Consider the following 18,678-nt stretch of genomic DNA (forward strand, 5'->3'; position numbering starts at 1 on the left):
ACAAAAAACTTCAGCTCAAAGAGCTGAAATAACAACAGTCATAGAGGCTTTTGCTATGTTTACAGATAAAAAATTTAACTTTTATTCTGATTCTCAGTATATTGTCAGGTTGTTTCCACACATTGAAACTGCGGTTTTGCCTGAAAATAAAACCACCATATTTCATTTGTTAACTAAATTACAGCAACAAATTTGAAAAAAGAATAAAATATTTTTCATTGGACACATTCGGGCTCATTCCGGATTGCCTGGCCCTTTAAATGCCTTTAATGATTTGGCTGACTTGTTAACCAAAAATACAGTGGCTACTGTGATTGAGGAGGCCAGAGCCTCTCACTCACTTCATCATCAATACGCTACTGCTTTAAGATATCAATTCCAAATTCCCAGAGAGACTGCTCAAGAGATTGTGCGTTCTTGCTTACACTGCCCCACTGTTTATAATAATCTACCTATGGGAGTTAATCCTCATGGTCTCAAACCTAACGTACTCTGGCAGACGGATGTAACTCATGTCTCTTCATTTAGAAAACTGTCTTTTGTTCATGTAACTGTAGATACCTTTTATCACGTTATTATTGCAACTGCTCATACCGGAGAGACAGTTAAAGATGTGATACAACATCTCTTTACTTGTTTTTCATATTTGGGCCTGCCAAAAGCTCTGAAAACTGACAATGCTTCTGCTTACTCTTCTAAGTCTTTTCAAAAATTTTGTATAAAGTTTCAAATTAAACATAATACAGACATCCCTTATTACCCACAGGGACAAGCCATTGTTAAAAGAGTACATCAAACATTAAAAATCCAAATTCAAAAACTAAAAGAAGGGGAGTTTAAGTATAGTTCTCCCCATCAAATCTTGCAACATGCTCTTTTCGTAATAAATATTTTAAATACTGATTTCAGCCAGAACTATTGCAATGCTTCGTCATTGGTGCCTGGAACAATTAAATGCAAAACCATTAGTCAAATGGAAGGCCCTCTCAGGACAATGGAAGGGTCCTGACCCATTATTAACTATCGGTCGAGGATGTGCGTGTATTTTTCCACAGAATGCAGATTCTCCAATTTAGACAGGCTGATTCGCCGTGTTGCAGACCCCCAGACATCCAGTTCACCCATTGCTTCGATCACAAAAGAGGAGCCCGCCAGAAGGGGAGGCAAGATAAACATCGAGATCCCGGCGGGACTGACGGGGCTGCTGCAGCCCGAACTCCAACCAGAAAATAATTCTACTTATTCTGTTTTGGCTTGTCTACCCTCTTCTTATGTTTTTCTCTTTACCAATGATTCTGGAAAACTTAATGTACATGTGACTTTAAACTGGTGGACCCAATGTAGTGACCTGTGAACAATGTATGCTCTCATCTTGTTTAAACCCTCAATATAATGTTTGCTCCTTTGTAGTGTTACAATGTCCACCTTATCTTATAATGTAACCACTTATTGATATAACTATAGTCTTGCTGTATTACAACAACTTCAGGATTTAATGTGATTGCGACGATTTGTGGGCTTACTTATTTTAGGAATATCAGCTTTAATAACCGCAATTACTTCTGTTACTGTGGCAGCAATATCATTGACTCAACAAGTGCATACTGCCCAATATGTTGATACCATGTCTAAAAATGTTTCACTAACTCTAACAACACAGGAAGCTATAGATAGGAAATTAGAGATGAGAGTAGACGCCTTAGAAGAGACAATAATGCATATTGGGACTGATTTACAGGCTTTAAAAGTGAAAATGGCTTTGTCTTGCCACGCTGATTACCGGTGGATATGCGTGACATCTTTAAAGATAAATGAGACAGATTATGAATGGGAAAAAATCAAAAATCATATCTCAGGTGTTTGGAACAGCCCTGACATTGGCCTGGACTTAGGGAAACTTCATAATCAAATCTAGACCCTGAAACACTCTCGACTGGATTTTACCGCAGCTAATGACTTTTTTCACACCTTCTCTAACTTTCATTTCAGGAAAAAACATTCTGTCTAATATCCTTAGATACATCGCTGCTGGTGCTTTAATTTTGCTTCTCATATTCATTCTTCCTTGTATTGTCAGGATTCTTCGGCAGAACATTCAGAAGCTCGCGACTGAGCTGCATCTGGCTGTTTTAAGAAATAAAAAAGGGGGAGATGCTGGGAGCCGGCATATTGCATATTGAGTGAGGATCTGGAATAGCTCAACTGGAATTCTATCACTGCTGAGAGCCAGCGTGCGGCACTCCACCCATGACAAAGGTCATGAGGAAAGAGGCTCGGCATACGCAAAGGCGGGATCGAGCCTCAGGAGTCCCCCTGGAAATTCTCGAGCATCTACCCCCAAAACCAGAGTCTGCCTACTTTCTGCTTTGTGCTTTCACCTACACCTCTGACTTTACGGGGGGCTGTCCCCCACTACCTCTCTCTGAAAAAAGAGTTAGCTCACAGCTCCAGTTAATAATTCCTGGATGTGACAGTGTTTCAACCTACAAACTCCTTTGGAAATCCTCTAGCCTGCCTGAATGGGTTTTTCCGGCCACATGTGATTGTTCAGAGCCTCCCAACTGTGAGAGGCAGGAGATGTTCTAAACTGCCTAAACACAGATTCCTTTGAGTAGTTAAAAGATTGATTAGAAAATGTATTGGTGAAGGGTTTTTCACTTGTTGGGCCAATGTTTGCTGCTAAGTCTCCATACTCCTTACCTACTGTGTCCTTGACAGTGTATTGATTGATATAATGGGTGTATAGAAATGTAAAATGCCGCTTTGTCCAATGCTTTTTGGAAGGCTGGCGCCTGACTTTGGAATAATCACCTTTAGAGAAAGATAAGTTTCTTAAAATGTTAACAGGCCTCCGGGCCAGAAGATGATGTCAATCACCTGAACTTTTGCATATGATAAGTTTGCAGGAAGAAAGCCTGGCTTGCTGCATGACTCTACCCCTTCCCCCATTATCCTCTATGCATAACTTAAGGTATAAAAACTACTTTGGAAAATAAAGTGCGGGCCTTGTTCACTGAAACTTGGTCTCCCCATGTCACTCTCTCTCCCAAATTCCAGCTGAGTGTCCATCTGGAGCGCGGATGTCCTCTGCGACCATTTATTTGCCTGGGCTTCTAAGACCCACTCGAAAAGGTGTCTAAGGTGGGGCACCTTCCGCTATTCGAGAGGGCGCCTGCGGCCTCCGTGGTCAGAGCTAACCTGGTGTCACGGGTTATATTGATTTTCCGCGTAAACCAAGCCACTCAGCTTCTTTTCTCCACTGAATTTTCCTACTGAGCTATCCTTATTTCAGCCGCTTTTCTCCACTGAATTTCTTCACTGAGCTATCCTCATTCTATTACTCTTTGAATCTTTGATGAATAAATAAATATAAATAGGTCGCCGACGCCGTCCCCGCTTCGAATACCCTGGATCAGCCGGGGCTGGACCCCGGCACAAATGGAAACTGAAGACAACAGTCTGTGATCTGCAGCAGGATGAAGTTTGGGGGTGGGCAGAGCCCGGGAGGCTGCAAGCTAAGCAGAGTGCCTGGCTATGCCCTCCCACACGGCCTCCTTGGGAGTCTGTGTTTCAGGTGCTTGGGAACAGTCAAATGGAACGTGAGGTCGCTCCCACTGTGCTCGAGCACAGCCCTACTCTGGGGAGAATTCAACCTGAGGGGCGGTGGGGGCAAGACAACAGGACTCTTGACTTTGGGGCCATCTGAACACAACCTGCCAATCAGCAGCACCAAATGGAGGAGGCCAAAGCCAGAAGAGGAGGAAGGATGGGGGGGCCACCAACTCAGGCTAGGCCAACCAGGACACTACGGACCCCATCTTCTGGGAGGGACAGCTGCCAGGGTCCCATCTGACTCCTGGGGTCTCTCTTGGTGTTAGCCGAGCTAGGACTCATCAGGGCCTGGCTCTTCAAGAAAAGCCAGCCACAGGCCTGCCCATTACTAGGGAGGGGAGTGAAGCCAGGAGCACATTTGTCAACCCATCCAGGGCCTGGCCTCCTGAAACAAGGCACCTGGCAGCAGATGGAAGCCTTTTCAGGCAACCTGAAACATACTTTTCTGTACTTTCAGTGAAGAGACAAGCTAGGGATCCCATCTCCTTTCCCATCCCCCCTCCCCCACACTGGGCCAGGGCTGCCTCTCCGCATCACCTCTGTGATATCAGGAAGGAATTAAGGAAGCTGACCACTTAATTGGCTGCATGGCCCACAGCCGAGATTCTAGAATCTCCAGACAGTATTTATTGGGCACCCTGACCGTGGTCTGAGGCCCTTCTGCCATGAGCGTTCACTGCTTAGGTAGTGAATGCTCCTAAGCTACACTGGCTTCATGGTTAGTCAGAGTTCTGATGAGACATGTGCAGCCCCGCTGGCCCCATCAACTGATGGAGAGGCCACAGCAGGTCTCCCCAGATCCAAACGTGGATTCAGGGGAGGCTTTGGAGAAGCTATGGGACCAACCTGAAAGTCCAGATCTGGGCTCCCAACAACCTGCCCCGACAGGGCCTGAATCCAGAAACAGCCAATGAGGAAGAGAACAATGCCTTCCTCAGGCTGTCCTTCCCAAGAAAGCTCTGGATGATCATGGAGAATGCGGCCTTCACCTCTGTGCACTGGAACGATGAGGGAGACACGGTAGTCATCAAGGCAGATCTCTTCCAGACGGAGGTCTTCCAGCACAGAGGTGCAGACAGGATCTTCGAGACAGACAGCATTAAGACTTTCATTCACAAACTGAACCTGTATGTTCAATAAAATCTGCCCTTCAGGCCGCTCTGCGGGGAAGAAGAGGATGATGGTAATGTAGAAAGCCCTGGGGAGACTAGACTCGAGGAGCTGAGTGCTGGACAGGTTTCATTTCCCAGGAGAGATTTTTTTCTCATGAGAGGGTGGTTAAGGAAAGAAGAGAAAGTAGGGCCTGTCGTGTTCCACCATCCCCTAGACAGGATCCACAGGGGTGACTCCAGACCCTGAGGGGCCGCTTGATGTCAGGGAGTGCCGGTAACACATCAAGTGCGCCCAGCACTGGGGGAGCTCTAGGGAGTGCACTTGCTAGGGCCTCATAACCTGCCAGGAATGAAGAGACCTTATCTCCATACTTAGGCAAGGCCAGGACAGTGGTGGGGAGGAGGGCGGCGAGGAATGGCCATTCTCCCCCACGGTGGCTAAAGTGATTCATTTCCTTTCAGATCTATCGCAGTTCCAAGTTTCAGAGAGACAAGCCTTTGCTCCTGCAGAACATCTAGAGGAAAGGCGACCCCAGAACAACTGCTCAGCCCGCCACCAGTGCAACAGCATCCCCAAAGAGAAAGAAGCAAGTGGTGATGACCAGACACTCTCCTCGATTTCATCACAATGAGTCCACCCAAGAGGCTGACAAGAAGGTCCAGAAGGGAACCCCAACTGTTCACAGAATCCCCCGCCAGTGCTCATTTCTGTTTTGTGGCCTTTGGTTTATAGGCAGTGTAGCTGGGCAGGCCAGGGAAAACCATCTCCCCAGTGAGCTGGGTGGCCCCAGTGGAGAGGGCATGTCCAGCAATTCCATGTCTGTATCCTCGGCTACTGCTGGAAGGGACGGCGCAGGGCAACTGCCCAAGAGTCCCCCAAGGTACCCAGATTATGGTTCAGTGATGACTTTGTACAACACCTATGATTCCATCGTGAAGGTGGCCGTTTCAGTCGTGGCCCCAAATGAGGCCCCTGAGGTGGACGAGGAGGAGGAGGAGTCCTCAGATTACACATGTGCCCTCTGTGAGCAGTTCAAGGACAATCCCAATCCCTGAGCTGCCAGGTCCCTAGGGACACTCAAAAGCATTCTCTTGTAAGCAAAAATCTATTTCTAGCTCTAATAAAGTACAGCAAAACTCCACGGGAGTAAGTAAAGAATTGAATGAGAAGTGTGAGTCTGTGTTCTGTCTGTCTATGCTATTCACACACGGCACTGGGTGAGCCCAGTGAGGCTGGAAGCCCACGCCCCAAGCAGGCCTCAGTCTGGTCCCCATGGTCCCTTTTCATCTGAAGCAGCAGCATTTCACACGTTTGGCTGAGAGTGTGGCTCCCGAGCCATGCGCTAAGGCCAGCCTAGGACAGGTGGGTCCCTGGGCCTTGCCTGTCACACAGCAGAAGACCCAGTCCTGCTCCTGATGATGGGAGTGTCAACTTCCATGAGTCATGCACCCTGAAGCAGAATGGGATCCTCCTGGGTCCGCCGATGATGCCACAAGTTTCTGATCAGCAGCTGAGTGTCTCCAGCTCCCAATCTAGGGGCATGCCCAAGAGGCCCACTGGAAAGCAGGGTCACTCCACCTGCCACGGGCCTTGCAAACACATGACCCCAAACCCAAAGACAAGTACAAGATTTCCACAAGCTGAATACCAGCCCTTGTTGCTCTGCCCTCAGAGTTGTATTTAGGATCTAGGTACCATGTCCAACACACACCCCTTGGTCCGGACATAGGCCCAAGTGCCCAAGCATCCTGCAAGCCTGGTAACACTGAAGAGGGGATCACAGAGGTCTGGCTCTTTCCGTCTGTCTCCATGCTGTCTGTTGACAGGGGCGTGGTGACCCAGAGGACCCGTCCATCACATGCAGTCTGTGGGGAAGTCAGGAAGGAGGGCAGGACAGGTGGACAGAGGCACTTGGTGAGTTCCAAGACAGAGGGTCCTGAAACTCTGGGAGCACTGAGGAGGGGGCAAGGGTCCCGCTGGCTTTGCAGCCTAATAGCCTGCCTCTGGTCCTTTCTCAGCACAGACAGGCACAGTCCTGGGCTTGGCTTCCCCCCGACCCTCACCCCACTCCTCAGGTCCCAGCCCCATCACTGCCCATGCTCTGAAGATCCCCCATGTTACTCTAGGCCTGCTGAGGGCAGATCTGTGCTAACCAATCTGGCCTTGGCCTTGGGGCCACACTGGACGGCCCTGCCAGGTGTCTTCCCTAAGCCTTTGGGAGGCACCTTCCTCCCAGCCCTTCCCACACCACTGACTCCACTGTCAGCAGATGCCCTGGGCCCTGCCCAGAGCCTAGAGAAAGAACGAAGGAGAATAGGAACTTCTGTGAAGGGAGCGCTCCCTGTTCTCGCCAGGGGTTTAGCCATTGCTATGTCCTCTACTGGGGTATGTGACTGGATCCCTGGCTTGCCCAGTTTCCACCATTCAGTGTCTCAGCCAACCCAACCCCTTCCTCTTGGGTGCCACCAAATCTCAACTGCATGGGTGGGATCCCTGAGTAAGAAGGGGCTGCAAGTGCTCCTACCTGTCAAAGCAGAGGGTGCCTGTTTGGCAGCCAGAGGAGAAAACACTCTTCCTCCTGCTTGTCTGGGCGTCTTCACCTGCACCCTTGGAACAGGGAGAAAATCACCTGTGACCAGACAGCAATGTTGGACAACAAGCCACCACATTTTTCTTCTGGGCAGTGGCCTCAGACCATGGGGACCCAGGAGGGCCCAACGAATGTGAAACACACGTGCAGGTTCCCTCAGGGTTGGTTCTGCTCATCACAGCAGCTGGCTTGTCCTCATGTGGCTGGGACAGGGACCCCATGATGTCTCAGCCCACAGCACAGAAACCCATCCCCCAGGAGTGATGGAGATTTACAGCCCAGGAGACTCCACAAGGAACAAGAGAAAATGACTTCTCCCCTCACACTGCCACTCTGGAAGGATCTGAGGGCCCACCAAATCAGTGGGCCGTCGTCCTCCATGGACTCGTGGTTGGGCCCCACCAGGAGGGGAACCATGGACAAGCAGCTGAGCCCTACAGGGTCAGGGCCTGGTGGGGTTGGCTCACCGTGGTCAGGTGGCGCTTGCGTGAGGTCACAGTCCAGGGACAAGCAGGAGGCTGGAAGGAAGTCGAGGACACAGTGCCAGGACACACGCTTAGAAGGATGGTGGGCAGGGACTGTGGCCGTGGAGGGGACCAGAAGGTGCAGTTTGGCTGCCTGGCAGGCGCTCCTGGCCGCAGAGCCTGGAAAGCCTGCCAGGAGGTACCTTTTGCATATGAAGCAGGTCCTGCCTTCCTGCAAGCAGAACGAGTCATGGGCGCTTTGGGATGGCCAGGATGCAGCCACCAGGCAGGACAGTGATCTGCCACTGACACCTGAGACCTCTGACAGGTGAAAGCGCAAGCTGGCCTTGGTCACGTCCTGCCCACAAACACTGAAGCCCCTGATTTCCAGTGTGTATGTCTTCCCATACTCATGTAGGCATGCACGTAGGAACAAAGGCGCATTCCCTTGCTCGCCCTCTCTGCTAGGAGACAAAATAGGAGCCTCCACACTCTGAGGAGCCTGGAAGATTAGGCCTGAAGGAGCCTCGAGACCCGCAGCCTGGAGAGAGACCTGGAGGAGGATCAGGAAGTGAGCAGCCGGCAGAAGAGAAAGACGGAGGTGGGAGGAGCAGGGCAAGGAGTCTGGGGCTGAAGTGTGAGAAAGACCAGGGTGAGGAGCAGATTCTGGAGAAGGAGGCGGGGCTGGGGTAGGGCGGGGTGGTGCCCCTGGGGAGCTGGGCTGGGGTAGAGCAGGGCAGAGCTGACAGGGATGGAGCTGTGGGCCCGGGGAACCCATGGAGGCTGGGCCTGTCCAGTTCCTTGGAGGACGCCAGACCGTGCTCTTTGGAGCCCTTGCCATAGGTGTCTACTCCCTGAGACTTGGCGAGAGTCAAAGTGACAGCGATCACATTTGAGCTTCAGACTGGACCCCAGGGGCCAGGGAAGCCATGAGAGGCACGGCCTCTGGGTGGAATCCCCCATCTCAGGGCTGAAAGCCCAGGCCAGCTCCCCTCCAAGCCACCCTGGGGCTGCTGGCCCAGTGCTGAGCAACAGTCTGGTTTTTTTTTGTTTTTTTTTTTTTCTTTGTCTTTTTGGCAGATGAGAAGGAAAATCCTCACTGTGTCTCCTGCTGCCCCTGGAACCTGAGATGTCTCAGAGAAAGACAGCTTCACCTTCAAAACTATTTTCTGAACTCTTGCTCTCATCCGGGGGCTCAGCCCACCCAGGGCAGCCACCTGACTCTGCTCCTGACCACCGCCCTCCCTACTGTCTCCTTGCCTCCCAAGTGCCTGATCAGAGTAAATGCTCCTCTTCCTGTCCCCACTGCTACTAGCTGAGCTCAGGCCTCATGGCCTGGGGCCAGTGCTGTCAGCCTAGTCTCCCCACCTGCCTGGACCCCTCTTGTCTCTTCTCCTCCAGTCGCACACCATCGGTTCTGTGTCAAACCACACACTATGTCCTTGTCAACCCCGGATTGAAAGTGTAGCGGAGCCCTCTCCTGTTTAAGCCCCAACCTGTCTGTGGTGCCCTGGGGGGAGGCTTCCAGTGGTCTCAGGTCTCCTTCCTCATCACCCCACACTCTGGGTAGCTGTGCTGGCCCTGCACTCTGCACAGAGCACATCCGGGACCCCACACTTTCTCGTGCAGTTTTGTCTCTGGACCACTGGCTCCTCTTGTCCTGACAACCTATTGTCCTCCTTCCAGGTAGGACGGTAACATTCTTTTCTCCGTTCACTCGGGTGCCAGATGCTCTCATCTGGGAGTTCTGGGGCACTCTGCATCTTCCTGCTGCCTGTCTTTGCCCCTCTCTTCCTCCCAGGCTGTGGCTGCTGTGTACGAGTCTGGACCCCCCCAAGGGTCACCAAGTTCCAGGAAGGCAAGGTCAGTGTCTCCCTGGTTCCCATTAGCCAGGCACCCACACAACTGCTGCCATGGGAATGTTGAGTGGTGAAGCAGTCTTCTCTTCCAGCATGCAGCCTGCTCTCTCCTTGCATAAGCCTCCCAGGCACAAGTTGAGGGGTAGAGGCTGCCTCCTGGATTTGAGGCCTCAGCATTGCAGGAACCCGAGCGATCACCACACCCAACTCCCTCATGGTGGCAACCTGCTCCTCGCCCCAAGAGTGGTTACCAGCTGTCTCCAGAAACCCCAGAACCTCCTGGTAGTGGTTTCAGATCATGAGGGAGGGTCCTGTAAACAGATTGTGGGCTGCTGCTGTTCCTCCAAATCCTGGTTTTGAACGAGACCTTGCCCAGTGAACTGGAGACCTATGATGTGTGGCTGCTGATGGGAGCAGCTGTGAGGACCTGCTCCATGGTGTTTCTCCTCACCCATCCCTTCGCTGCTGCTGACCCCAGCTCTCCTCACGTGCCCAGATGTGGGACTGAGCCACAGGGAGTGCTGCCTCCCACCCCACCTGGGTCTCTGAGGCTTGGTGAGGGTTCCACATTGCTCCTGCTGTGTGTTTGAGGGCAGCATTGACCTGGAACAGGCTCGACCCAGATTCTCGGGTTCCCTCGTGTCCTCCTTGGCTGATGTGGTTTCCTCTCTGAAATGCCTGTTGCCCATCTCTCCACTGAGCTGTGTGTCCTCTGTGTGCTGAGTTTTGGGCACTTCTTTTGGGTCTGGGTGCTCATCCTGCCCTGGTTGGTTGTGTTTCAGATTCATCCTCTTCTGTTTGCAGGCTAGTGGCAGACTCAGTATTCACCTGGTCTCTTGGAGCCTTAAGTGCCCCAGAGGTCAGTGCGTGTCCCTCAGGCCCTCCCGCTGGGGGCCGCCATCCACCCCCAGGCTTGGAACCTGGGCCGAGCAGTCCCCGAGGAGACTCTGCCCTGGCATCCAGCACTCTGCCCATGAGAGAGGGCTCCTTCATATCCATGTCAGTCCCTCAGTCCCTGCCCAGCTATAGTTCTGGGCCTTGGACTCCCACACACTGGACAAGCCCAGGCATGGACATGTAGCTCCAGGAGGTTGACCAGCCTTCCCCTCTGTCCCCAGGGCAGCTCCTGTTGGCTGCATCCCTCTCCATACATCCCAGATCGAGGGGCCAGCCTGAGAACTGGACATGTTTTTATTTCATCTCAGTTTTACCACAGTATCTTGAAAGGACATGAGTGGCCACTTTGTTGCCACTTTTCAGGGTGCTGCCTGCCAAGGGGATGGGACACTGCCCCAGAGGGACCTCAGGACCTTCTGTGAGACTCTGGCACTGACCCGCTTGCATTCACATCACAGGCCTTTACATCACATCTGACCTGGGACCTGGAGATGCTGGTTTGTGCATCTCCATCACACCCAAGCTCTGGAGTCTATGGGCCCTTCACTGTCTTCTGTCTGGGCAAGTTGGCCACAACCCAGGCACCAGGCCCTCCCAGCACTGGAGGGGGCTTCTGGACACTGGCTGAGGGCCACTGAACGGGTCCAGGTGCTTTGTTTGAGAGATCGAGAAGCAGGGAGGCTGGTCTCGAGTGTGCATTGCCATCCCATACTCACGGTGAGAGGACTTTAGTCAGTGGACTCTCATGCTCTGGGTGGGAGCCCCATCGAGCTACCCTTTGAGTACTTGCGTGCCCACCATGGTGACTTGGCGAAGCACCAGGAGGATGAGAGAAGTCAGGAGCAGAGGATGCCCATAAGGCACCATCAGAGCTGAGAAGGATCTCCAGTTCATGAGTGGGGCATGTATTCCCCCTCTTTTTCTGTGCGTTTCTCTCTTAATCACTGGAGTTCACGCAGGGTTTCTGTTTGGCCTTACCATTTTTCCCTCACATAACATGTGCCCCCAGGTTCTGAAGGACTCTTCGACAGATGTCTCACTAAGCCCTGCACTTGGCTCTGGGGGATACTGCATTCCAAGCTCTCCCAGCTCAAGACAGACTGATGAATCCTCGGGACTGGCCCTGTGTCCCTTGCCCCTTGACCCCCTGTGCCCAGAAACCCCAGCCCAGGGGTTCTTCCCGAAGTGGCTGCAGAGTCAGAATTACCTGGGTATCTCACATCGGTGTCAAGTTGACCCTGGGTCCGGCAACTTCCACCCCTCTGGTGGTCCCACCTCCCTGTGTGGGGTCACCGACGCAGAGCCCAAGGTCCTTTTGAGAGGGGCTGGGATTGTTCCAGTGTCTGTTTGCTGTGGTCCTTCCCCTGGGACCCACTCCATCCCTGTTCCAGATCTGAGAACTGGCTCAGGGGCCAAACCTGAATGAGGGATCTTGACCTGTTTACTGGGGCGGCTGCTCTTGGCCTCAGTGTTGTTTTGGACTGTACCTTGATCCGTTGCCCACCCATCGAGCCCCAAGGAGGCCATGTTGTACTGATCACCTTCCCCACTCTGTGGATCTGGCCTCCTGGACAGTGGCAACCCTTGTCATGGCTCCTGGCTCCTGGCCACTCATTACAACTCCCTGACCTCTGCTGCAGTCCCTGGGCAGTGGGAATGGTGGGAAGGAGGTGTTGTCCATCTCCTCCATCACCAGGCCTGGCGAGCTCAGCCTATGTTGTATGGTGACTTCGTTCTGCTTGGTTGCCGGGCAGTAGGTGACCACCTCTTCCCATGGTTCCTTGATTCTCCTGCTGGCAGTTCTGTGGGTCCTGCCACAACTCGGGGCGGCGAGCTCCCCTGCTTCCTGGGACGGAGGGCACCTGTGAGGGAGGCCTCCAGTCCCATTTGCTCCCTGGGGGTGGGGGTGAGGGGTTCTCCAGCTCATTGTGGGGTGGGGTGGGTGGGCTGCTGCCACAAGCTCAGAAGTTCAGAGACGTCTGGGTAGTCCTGGTCTTCAGGGGCCTGCCTCCCGGTCTCCCAGCCTTCATGTCAGGGATGCAGGTTTTCCCAAGAGGACGTCTGATGCCAGCGGGTCAGGCCTACCTTGGTGGAATGCTCAGTATCTTTGAGGTTCAGCCATTCCTGTTGAATCCTGGGCAGATGTTTGTCCACTGCCTGAGGTTTTGTCAGCTACCGGGGAGACCCTGGGCCACCCCTTGGTTCTCATTGTTTTTCACCCTGAGCTGCTCATCCCCTGAGGACAGCAAAGCAAAAACGTCACTTCCCTCTATTCCTCCCATGATCCACAGGCCTGGATCTTCTCACTTGCCAGGGAATTCTTCTCCCCCTGCCAGCCCAGCAAAATTCTAGCAGCTGGGCTGTGGCCTTGAGCCCAGGGCTGAGTACACACTGACTACCCCCAGGATGGGTCCTCATAAACAGTGGGACAGGGGATGTCAACCCCGTAGCAAGGCCCCATCTCACTACCTCTCACTCAGGCCAACCTTCTTGGGATGGGTCTTTCGTGAGGCTATTCCTGGGGGTGAGGTGGGGGGGGGGGAGTTGGTGCCAGAGGCTGGCTGGGGACTCACCACGAAGGGGACAGGGAGTAGGCAGAGTTGGGCAGGGCATCCCTTCACCTGCAACGTTGACCTGACTGTTCCTGCCAGCCGGTCGGGAGGTGCAGAGCACAGACAGGCATTGGAGGTGTCCACAGTGGGCCCTGGTGGCTGGGCCCTCACAGTGCCTGAGGCTCATGATCACTACTGACAGAGCAGGAGAACTGACAAAAAGAATTGGTACCTAAGTGGTGGCTGTGTGTACACACAGGATGCCAAGTGCTTTGCCTGGGTGGCGCCACGCTCTGCCCTGCATGCAGCCTGGTGGGAGGGGCCCTTGGTGTCTTTCACAGCAGATAGCTGCTGGGTTGGGGAGGAGAACTCTTTCCAGTGCACTGGCCACCCAGCCATCTGCTAGCTCTGGTGTAAGCACAGCCTGATGGGAGAGGGCAGGTCTGTGTGCCAGACCTCACGAGGCAAAGCGTGTTCAAGCCCAAGGACACCTGTCCTGCAAGAGGCTCCTCCACCGTGCAGGGTGTCAGGTGTCCACTCACCCCTGCATCACTCAGGGCTGGAGTGTTGGGAGACTGGAGTGCATCTTCCAGGCAGACCTGTGCAGTGCAGAGCCTGAAACGAGGCAGAGGTTGGGGAGTATTAAGAGTGGGGAACCAACCACTGACTCATATCAAAGGACCATGGAGGGGTTTTTAGATGGGAGGGCCATCTGGATCAGGCCTTGTAGTGAAGAGGGTCTCCTTGGCTGGGAAATAGGGGGAGGCCCCCCCGATAGGCCAGACCCATGGAGGGAACTGAGCCCAGGTGTGTGGCTGGAACAGGCAAGTCTGTGTAGGGTCGCCAGGCTGACACCGTCGGTTCAGGTCCCCCAAGGGATTTTTGGCAAAGGATTTCTAGAGACTCTGATGTGCTGTGAAGTTGCATCCATTGCCTGCAGAGGCAAGGCTACGTGCTGGTATGTGCAGCACTACCCAGGAAGGCTGGGCAGGCTCTGGTCCTCCACAGAGGCAGTGTGGGAGGAAGCAGACACTCCGTTCTGCCATCTCAAACCTGGATTTGTCCCCAGCTCCACCACTGCTGGAGTGTGAGTCTCAGCAAATCACTCCCTCTCTGAGACTCCCTTTCTTTATCTGAAGGATGAGCACAGCGTGAAATGTCCCCATTAGGAGTAATCCTATTTGTTGGTGCATCTGATAGGAGTGAGGAGGTCACAAGATGAAAGCACATGAAAGCAATCTATAAGCCAGAAAGCACCTACTACGAATAGCGGTTGAAGAGGCATCTCTTTTCGCAAGAGAACTTTCCCCAGAATGAGTGGGAATGCAGGCTTGTGCCTTGAAACCTGCAGCTGGGAGACAGGCAGACAGTGAAGAGCCTCCAACTCGGAAAGGAGGAGAACATGGACACCATCAGCTCCCAGCCAAAGGTCCTATAGGATGTGGCCTGGATTGGGACTTGAAGACCATTGGTGGTTTTTGAGCAAAGATGTATATAGTGGCCCCTGGGGACAGAAGGCAGTGTGAGCTGAGTCAAACTGACAGGCTTTGTGAACTAGGGGCTGTACCATGACCAGGAATCCATAAAGCTGGAAGCCTCTTCCCTGAACTGTGCAGGAGTCAACATCTGCCTGCTGCCTCAGGTCCATGATCTGCTGTTCACCATTTCATCACCCAGAACACTTCAGCAGCCAAGTGTTTTCAGCAACTTGATCTAAACCCTTTTGGTAGTCCCACCAAAAATGGATGATACCAAGAAGCTATTTATAGTATCCTGAATTTTCTCTACGTATCCCACTTGGTATTAACAGTCTCATGGTTCACTGCAGCCATGTCAGTGTGTTTGCCAGCCCCTGCCTGGGTGCTGATGATCTTTGTGTCCCTATTAATGATTTCTAAATCTCTAAACTCTCGTGGCCCCCAAGGCTTTTGGACAAAACATTAGGCACACGTGACCCCAGCCCCAATAAGAGCCAACACTTTCAGAGGACTGACAGAGACCCAGGGATATTGGATGCATTACCTTCTTCCAGCCTTCGGCCTGCAGGGATGCCCTTCCTGGGACAGGCAGGACTGAGGGCCAGCCCCAGGTCAACCTGGATGACTACACACCCCACCATCTGCCAAACTGCCTCAGGATGTGGAATATTTTGGTACCAACCACGGTCTTCTGTGGTAGAAATGGGAGGAACCTAGAGCTAAAAAGGGAGAAGGCAATGGCACCCCACTCCAGTACTTTGCCTGGAGAGTCCCATGGATGGAGGAGCCTGGAAGGCTGCAGTCCATGGGGTCGCTGAGGGTCAGACACAACAGAGCGACTTCACTTTCACTTTCCACTTTCATGCATTGGAGAAGGAAATGGCAACCCACTCCAGTGTTCTTGCCTGGACAATCCCAGGGATGGGGGCGCCTGGTGGGCTGCCGTCTATGGGGTCACACAGAGCCAGACACGACTGAAGTGACTTAGCAGAGCTAAAAAGAGGAGGGACCCTTGGCAAGCACGTGTATTCACTAGGTTGTAATTCCAGAAACCTATACACCATCTTGTTTCAGGACATCTGGAGCCTGGTGCGGTCTCCCACTACAGCCTCACAAAACCTGGGTCCAGCCACACAATTCTCGGGTGTTAACGTGATTCAGGAGTCTCTGGTTTTGAGATACAGGCAATGACACTGGAAGCTCAGCAGCATTAAGCTCGCCTCGTTGACTTGCTTTCATAGCACACTTCTCAAGCGCTGATAGGAAACGCAGGTAGAGGAGATGGCGTAAATGGCATTGTGCTGCTGCTGGTGCTGCTTGCCCTGCTGGGCGGCCCCCTCTGTCTCGGAGAAACCTGTGCTTTAACTTTGGACAGGATGGAAAGCTGCCTTCAGGGAGTGGCACCTGGCCCTCACTTGCAACATGCTTGGTAGCTAATCATATTCTTAGGATTGACCTGGACCCAAAATTGCAAAAGCCATGTTTTCCCTGAGCAAAATTGTGGTTTTCTGTCAGCCCATGATCTGGAAGCTGTCTCTTGCTCACTCACCCTGGATTCTGTGCCCTGGTCACCCTCCAGGTACCCCGGTTACCCGTGAGGGTATATGGTCATCAGCCTCACAGCACAGGGCTGAGCAGCCCAGATCAGTGTCCTTGCCTGGGTTTGTCCTTGACATTGTGGTGTCGTGGCTCAGAGGCCAGGGTTTAAGATCTTGAGCCAGTGATGACCCTTTTCCAGCCTCAGGTTTCACATCTGTATGCTGGGTGTAGTAACAGTGCACAGTCGCTGGGACAGCAGGGAGGGTTCCATGAGTTGAAAGGCTGGGATAAACTTGGTGCGCAAAGATGTTATGGGGACGGGAACCAGGAAAATTATGCCAGGGTCTTTCATCTGCTTTTGGGACCTACCATTGGCTGACAAGGGCAGAAAAAAGTGCTCCATGCCACCTTGTCTCCAGCCTGCAGTCGTGTCCCTCTGGGGTTCAGGGAACTGTTTTTAAGAAGCTTCCTGGGGGCATAGCAACATTGCTGGGAGAAATATCAATAAACTCAGATATACAGATGACATCGCCCTTATGGCAGAAAGAGAAGAGGAACTTAGGAGCCTCCTACTGAAAGTGAAAGAGGAGAGCGAAAAAGCTGGCTTAAAACTCAAGATTCAAAAAACGAAGATCATGGCATCCAGTCCCATCACTTCAAGGCAAATAAATGGTGAAACAATAGAAACAGCGAGAGACTTTTGGGGGGCTCCCAAAATCACCGCAGATGGTGACTGCAGCCATGAAATGAAAAGACACATGCCCCTTGGAAGAAAAGTTGTGAACAACCTAGACAGCATATTAAAAAGCAGAGGCACTACTTTGCCAACAAAGGTCCGTCTAGTCAGAGCTATGGTTTTTCCAGTAGTCATGTATGGATGTGAGAGTCGGGCCATAGAGAAAGTTGAGCGCTGAAGAATTGATGCTTTTGAGCTGTGGTGTTTGAAAAGACTCTTGAGAATCCCCTGGACTGCAAGGAGATCCAAGCAGTCCATCTTAAAGGAAATCGCTTCTGAATATTCATTGGAAGGACTGATGCTGAAGCTGAAACTCCAATACTTTGGCCACCTGATGCAAAGAACTGACTCATTTGAAAAGACCCTGATGCTGGGAAAGATTGAAGGCATGAGGAGAAGGGGATGACAGAGGATGAGATGGTTGCATGGCATCACCCACTCAATGGACATGAGTTTGAGTAAACTCCGGGAGTTGGTGGTGGAGAGGGAGGCCTGGCATGCTGCAGTCCATGGGTTTGCAAAGAGTCGGATATGACTGAGCTGAACTGATTGAGAACCAACGGCAGCCGCCAGTTCCTATTTTCACTGCAAATTGAAGCGTAAATGCAGTGGCTTAAATCACAGAACAGGTGTTTCAGATTAAACATTAGGTGAAATTTCTTTTTCAGACGTATTTGATAAACTCTGGAATGGATTGCCATAGGAAATTTTGAAGCTTCTTTTTCTGGAAACTTTAAGAGAGAGGATAGATATTCATCTGCCTGAGACAGTTGAAGCATAATTCCATCTGGAGATGCTCTGACGCACTGGCTTCAGGTGGGAATGGAAGGGAAGAGTGATCACCTTTCTACTGAAGTCTCCTGACCTGAGCTTCAGTGCTCAGTGCTCTCCTGACCAAGCATTTCATTCCACTTTTCAGAGCATTTCAGCATTGCTGATTTTATCTGATTTCAAAAGTTATACATGTTTGTTACCTAAAATTCAGAGAATGCAGAAACATATGAAAAAGTAAAACTCAAACAAAATCCTATAATTCAGAGGTAACCAAAAATATTTTTTCTGGCCTATATATTCTCCAGACTTTTTTTTTTGGTACATTTCACATAGAATTTTCCAAAAAAAAAAAAAAAGTATCTCACTGCACACTTTTGTAGTCTAGCTTTTGTACTTATTATAATGTGGGATTCTTTCTATATCATTAAATATGGCTTTATATCATTTTTGGTAGCTAAAGACAATTCCATGATATCCATGTAGCATAACTTATTTAACCAGGTTTCTACTGAGGAGGTTTAGGTTGTTCTCCCTGGAAATCCCTGTACATATGTCCTTGTGGAGTTGTCCAGTTATTTCCTAACAATAAATTCCTGGATGTGAAATTGCTGTATAAGGGTATGGCTGTTTAGATTTTTCCTACCTATTGCCAGATTCGCCTCCAGAAAGGTCAGATCAATGTGCATCACCATCAGTAATGCTTGAGCGAGTCTGTTTTCCTTTTTCCTACACGACATTAACTACTGTCCACGTTCACAGGCTGTTCTCAATGTTTTAATATACATTTCTTTGAGTTCTAGAAACATTGAGGTTCTCAAGGTTTTTAGTCATTTCTATTTCTTTTGTTAGTTGCCTTTTGTCTCCTTTATGCATTTTTCTATTGGGGACCCAGATAGATAGATGGATGGGGTGGGTGGATGGATGGATGGATCAATTGTTATTGTCTGACTCTTTGCAACCCAGTGAACTGTAGCCCACCAAGCTCCTCTGTCCATGGAATTCTCCTGGAAAGAATATTGGAGTGCGTTGCCATTCCCTTCTCCAGAGGATCTTCCCCACTCAGG

The 18,678-nt window shown here is 51.5% G+C and overlaps 1 pseudogene; it reads left to right on the top strand.

The window, feature by feature from the left end:
- Positions 1-4,327: 4,327 nt before the first annotated feature.
- LOC129638694 (heat shock transcription factor, X-linked member 3-like) lies at positions 4,328-5,780 on the top strand (annotated as a pseudogene).
- Positions 5,781-18,678: the final 12,898 nt, after the last annotated feature.

This window comes from Bubalus kerabau, chromosome X, assembly GCF_029407905.1.
Source record: "Bubalus kerabau isolate K-KA32 ecotype Philippines breed swamp buffalo chromosome X, PCC_UOA_SB_1v2, whole genome shotgun sequence".
NCBI classification, from domain to species: Eukaryota; Metazoa; Chordata; class Mammalia; order Artiodactyla; family Bovidae; genus Bubalus; species Bubalus kerabau.